Raw genomic sequence first — 6,000 nt, forward strand, 5'->3', positions numbered from 1 at the left:
CATTCCAGCTGTCTCAGTGCCCACTAGGCAAGGTGTCACGGGTTGTAAGACAGTTCAATACATATATTTCACCCAGCTGGGTGGGCAAGACGAGCCCCGCATTCCAACCTTGAATATCAGCAGATGCAATCCGGCACACAACTCAGCAGGGTCCCCCCTGCTCCGAGGAGGATTTTGTGGGTAAGCTCCCCCCCACCCCAATGTACCCGTCTCACAGCTCACTCTAAACCCCCAGACTCATCTTTCATTCTTGAGCGGTGGGGTAAGTCTTTTCACCCCCCAGCCCCCCAATCCGTTACGTAAACCCATCAGTTTGATGGACGTCCTCTTCACCGGCAGTGACAGCCAAGCGGAATGGCGCGGCCCTGCCCCGGAGCGTGTGCTGTCTCTCAAAAAGGAACGGAGCCAGCAGATACAGCGGCTTCCATGCATTCCTGAAGCTTCACATGTCCGACTAACCAAAAAAAAAAAAAAAAAAACGGGGGGAGAAGCACCCACCCCACAAAACCTCACTTGCATGCAGCTTTGAAGGAAAGAAAGAAGGGGACGCCCCTACCTTTCTAGGCCACTATTCTTTGGCATTTAACCTCATCCAAAGTTAGCCTTGGGAGAGAAAGGGGGCACATTATCTTATTTATAAGTTGTCCGGAGGTGGAAAGGGTTGCTGTACCTGACCTGTGTCCCTCACTAAGCGAGTCAGAAGATACACACCAGGCTGCGACCGGGCCCAACGTTACAATGATCAGGAGTGAAAGCCAGGAGCGCCGCATTCAAGAGATAAATCAAAGCGGCCTAAATAAAGACGGCGGTCCTACAGTCAGCTGTGTGTTTTACAAACAGACTCCATAGAAACGTGCGCTGCTCCACAATGGAAGCTCGACTCAAATAAATGGGAGTCTGCATTCCACCGCGGCTCTCTGAAGCGACAGTTTCTACGCACCATACCAAGCGAGCAGCCTGACCTCAAATCCTGGAAAGCAACACATCCCAGCACCCCCAAAACCCACCAATGGTTAAGACTGAAGCAAACTCGCAACACACAGGCAAAACTTGGGGCAACCATATCAAGTCCACTAACTCCGTCAATGCCAAGAATTATGCCAACGCGGCTGTCAGAGACAGATCTCTGCTGCCGACCACTGTATGTTCAAACACGGCGTGGCGTAGTTGGACCCCTGATGTTTGTGGGTTCAAATCCTGCCGCTGTGAGATCACAAGCAAGTCACTTTACCAGCCTGTGCGCCAACTGCAAAAAAAATGTTTCACGTCGCCTTGGATAAATGGGTCAGACAAACAGGAAGGATTAATATGGCAGGCAGAGTGGCACAGTGGGTAAGCCTTGGAGACCTCAAACCCTGAGGTTATGGGTTCAAATCCAGCTACAGGACACGTGGCGACCATGAGCAAGTCACTTCGCCTACCTGAACTCCAATTGGAAAAACAAAGGAAATGCCAACTAACTACATCTCTTAACTGTTTTAGGTCAACTAGGATAAGAGGGGTCAACCCACCAAATAAATATTGTTGAACGCAGTTAAACCATGCAGATGAAGCACGTTCTCCCCGGGCCCACGTGGGTTTAGAATCACTGCAATCGTCTCTCACAGACAACAACAAGGCGAGGGGTGCCCTTAAGTTTGACCAGCAGGTGTGTATCCCCGAGATGAACGGATGTCTCATTCAGGAGTGTTTCCTTGAATGGAAGTCTTTTCTTTTGAAATGACCCTTTTTTGGATAAATGGAGAGACAGATTTTGGGCAAGCGAGAAAATGTACATTTATTTGTTTGGCTGAAGCCTTTATCGAAAGTGATTTACAACTTTAGAGATACAAATGGTTACATCACCCATCTGTGCTCCAAAGTGCTTTAAAAGTAAAGTGACTTGCTTTGGGGGGTCACACACAGTGTCTGTGGAGGGCTTTGAACCCACAGCCTCGGTGTCTGAAGTCCACAAAGCCTTAAACCACTGCGCCCCACTGCCTGCCTATATGAACAAAACGGGACCGCCGAGCCAACAACTAACTTCTGCAGCACTGGGCAAGATGGATGTTTGTGAGACAGAGTCACAGATTTATTTTAAATCAGGGTGCCAACCATAGTGCCACCTGTAGAAAAACAATGGAACCACATATACAAACAAATGGCGGATATTTAGCAACATCGACCTCGCCACGTGTGCTTCTGAGTCGACGGGAAAAGTCTTCTAAGGAAATGAAAGAAAAGACGCAGCCATTTCCTGCTGTCTCAGATCGAGATGACCGTCTAGAATTGTCACACTACCCCCTCACGTGCACATAGCCTTCCAAGTGTCCACAACATCGGGGGGCAGTGGTAACCATGACGCAAGGCTGTACCTTCAAATCACAAAACGCTTGTCCCTCTATTCAGATCTGCACAAGTCCGAGTGTACCGTGTACATCGTAAGAGCTACAGCTGCCATGTCACTTTGGAGAAGTGTATCAACTGACCAGGCTTTAGCGTGGATAACAGTACTGTCAACTTGTGAGTGGAGGTTACAATATGGCTGGACACCTGTACTCAGTTCAACCCTCTTCCCAAACCCATCTGTCTGATGCCAGCTAATACAAGTGTGGCAGTGCCCATTACTTGAACAGCCAGAGGGACCGAAAACCACCGTCACACTTCACTTGATATTGTTCTTTCTAGGATGCATTATGACGGCCTCTGGTGAAGCTTCTCTTACCTGCCCGTGACCCTATTCCTTGGGATTTCACTTAGTCCACGAAAGACACGATGGGCCATCACTGTGGATGGCAGGAACTACAGCAGGGCTGCTTCAGTGTGAAAATCTAGGCAGGCATCAGAAACTCAGACGGAAGGTCTACGTGACGCTGCCCACCATCCGGCACAGAAGAACTCGAGGGGATGAAAGCTCCCCGATTTCAACGTTGCCTCTCACACACACACACACGTGTAGTTCCCGCACACAAGCCCCGCGCCCAGGGCCCTGAAAGACGCTCTTTGTGTTGATTTGAGGTGAACGCGCACTTCGAGGAAAACAAGGTCGCTCGTTAATGAGCCTTAATAAGGGGGTGCTGCCTTCCACGAAGCGCCAGAGGAGAGCAACGCCCAGTTGGAAACGAGCAACTCCACCACAGTGGTGGGTGGGGACTGACCACCTCTTTCCAAACAGGGCAAAACACAAACCCCGTGGCTTGTGAAAAAGAAAAAAAAATAAACAGAACCAACGCGGCCCTCCAAGAACCAGTCTGGACAGCAGGACATTCATGGGAGAGTCACTTTACGACAGCCGCAACATATTTATCAGTTTGTCACCTCGAATGGTCACACCTGAGGAAAGAAAAACAATTGAGAGTGCCACCTTCGTACTGACAAGAACTTAAGCCAGATGTGACAATTAAGGTGGGCACTGCAACAGAATGTCATTCCTGGCAGCAGGTTGGTGAAATGTTCGCTGCTGAACTGTCAAGTACAGAGGTTCAAATTTTAAAGGTGACAAGCCATTCCAAAAAGACCCAGATAACATCTGGACCCCATGTTAATACCCTAATCTGATTAATAAAGTATCTATCTATCTATCTATCTAATCTGCTTGACGATTAAAGCCGATATTTAAATGGGCACTCACTTGTTGACTAACATCCACCACCACACGATTGCCTGGCAGTGTTACATAATGATTACGAATTTAGACTTTAGGCCCAAAGGCTGTGGGCTCAAATCCCGCTACTGACACTGTGTGACACCCCCAACCCAAGTAAGTTGCTTCACCTACCTGTGCTCCATTTGGAAAAAATAACTAATGTAGCCACAGACATTGTAAATGTTGTTAAGTCACAGAAAATGTGGTGTGGTGTGGCGTGGCTAAGGCTTTGATGAGGTTATGGGTTCAAATTCTACCGATGCTGTGTGACCCTGAGCAAGTCACCTGCCTGTGCTGCAATTAGAAAACCAAAAGAAATTAAACCAATTGTATCATAAATGTTGCAAGTCACCTTGGATATAAAGGTGTCAGCCACATAAGCAAATGTAATTTAATGAATAAAGGCATCTGGTAAATAATAAAAATAATTGGTAGCAGTGCCATTAAGAGAGCAAGGTCCTTGGCGAAAACAATAATGGCAATATTAGGCCACTCACCAACTGAAAAAGTGTCCCAATTGCGGAGGGGTGGCTGACGTACTTCAGCTCCACCTGTACTGAAACAAAGCCTCCCGTGCAGCATCTTTCTGGTGATTCACGCTGGTAACGGCGCTATATAAAATGCATTCACTGATCCGAACACGTAACACCAACCCTGAATAGTTAACCGTAGAAGCGTCCCAAAAAGAGCCACCGCCGCACCCCACCTAAATGAGGCAGGCAATCCGAGCAGGTAAAATAGGGTCAGTGGGACCTGTCCTAAAACACCGGCAGCCCCCCCGGTTCGCAATGCACAGAGACTGCGGAGACGGAGGCCGGTACGGCGCGACGCGGCGTTGAGCTTCACGAAGCTCGCGCTGGCGGAGGACTTTGTTCCAAAGTTGGAAGTCACTCGACTCTTTCGTACTTTTTTTCTCTCTTTTTACAGAGAAGATGATATTTCTCGGGGGGAGCGCTGCCGCAGTCGTGACCCCCGTAAGACAATGGCTCGCGGATAGCATTCTTCCCCCTCCCCGACGTCCTGGGGGCATCAAGAACGTGTGGAAAGGGCGAGCCGGAGCTCGAGGACACAGAAGGCAGCATTTTCTGAAGACATGTTGCGCGTTCCGTCTCGCGGTTACTTTGTAGAACACGGCCTCGGGCGCCAGTGACTGTACGCCATACCGACGTGAAAGGAAAGAAGGAAAAATATGGGGGGAAAAAGCGGAGCCAGCGCTGCGAGTGAAAGCCGAACGCGCTTCGCAAACAACTTCAGTTTTAGCCAAAAAACAAAAAAAGAAGCCTCGGATAAACAGGCGGCCGGCCGGAGTTGCAGAGCTCAACGTCGCGGCAACTTTCCAAAAACGAAGTGCCCCTCCATTCCGGGTAGGCGGCAGCAGCAGACCTTCCCCTCTCGTGCAGTCCCCCCGCGACACATGCCTTGGTGGGGTAAGCCCCCCAGCTCTCATTTACTTAACTTACCTCTGCTTCACAGTGGCGGCTCAGCCGCGGCGACGGGGGCCACGCTGGAACGCGCATCCTTCCCGCGGTAGATCCGCACGGGACCCTCCATGGGAGGCTGGCGTGGGGCGGAGAAGCCGTGCCGAGACACGGAGAAAGTTTGGTCAGAGTTGGACGGTGGTGGAGTGGTGCCGAAGTGCTCTCCGCCAAACAGTCAGGGACTAACAGAGTGCGGCGGCGCCTGGTGCGCGCACACACACACATACTGGAGGGGACGGGGCTGGCCGAGCTGCAGCCCACCCCCGGCTACGTAGAAAAGGGGAGAGGCGAGGTTCAGACTCCGCAAAACAAAGGCCAAAAAAAAAAAAACAACTTAACCCCCCCCGACACACACATCTACCCCTTCGGGGGATAAAAAAAAATTCTTGAAAGATCAAACAGCAAGTCCTTGTGGGTTTGAAGAGTCGGTCTGCCGAAGTGCAGGTAAGTGAAGGTCCTGCCAAAAACACTTCCACTTTAGTGCTGTGTGCAAAATAAAAATCCGTCCGGCGCTGATTGGCAAAGAACACTTTATAGCGCCCACACCTGCAGGGAGGGTCGGCGGAAATCCAAGGTGCGTTTTCTTTACAGCGCCTTGCAAAGCGGAGTATTTATTTAACCGTATGGCCAGGAGCTGCTTTTATAACCCATAAGTTTTCTTTTATTTCATATTATTATTAGTATCATTGTTATATTTCTGATGATTATGATTTGCGCTTCCAATTTGTATTTTAAACCGCAAAAGTTAGTTTTGTCGAGCTCCTTTAAAGGGATCGGGGTACCCCCCCAAATCTTTTAAACTTCAAACATTAAATCTTTTAAATTTAGGTCGGGGTGTGCATAAGAAATGTAGACCTTTACTTTGTGAGGTAGAAGTACATAATAAGCAAGAGTAGG

At 49.4% G+C, this 6,000-nt stretch overlaps 1 protein-coding gene across 2 annotated transcripts in view; it reads right to left on the bottom strand.

The window, feature by feature from the left end:
- cdon (cell adhesion associated, oncogene regulated) overlaps positions 1-5,401 on the bottom strand; it is a 42,683-nt gene extending 37,282 nt beyond the window's left edge. For both annotated transcript variants that reach the window (XM_028808458.2, XM_028808457.2), the window contains exon 1: positions 5,086-5,401. The gene's annotated coding sequence lies outside the window, so the exon portion shown is untranslated. The remainder of the gene's footprint in view (positions 1-5,085) is intronic.
- Positions 5,402-6,000: the final 599 nt, after the last annotated feature.

This window comes from Erpetoichthys calabaricus, chromosome 9 (assembly GCF_900747795.2).
Source record: "Erpetoichthys calabaricus chromosome 9, fErpCal1.3, whole genome shotgun sequence".
Lineage (NCBI taxonomy): Eukaryota > Metazoa > Chordata > Cladistia > Polypteriformes > Polypteridae > Erpetoichthys > Erpetoichthys calabaricus.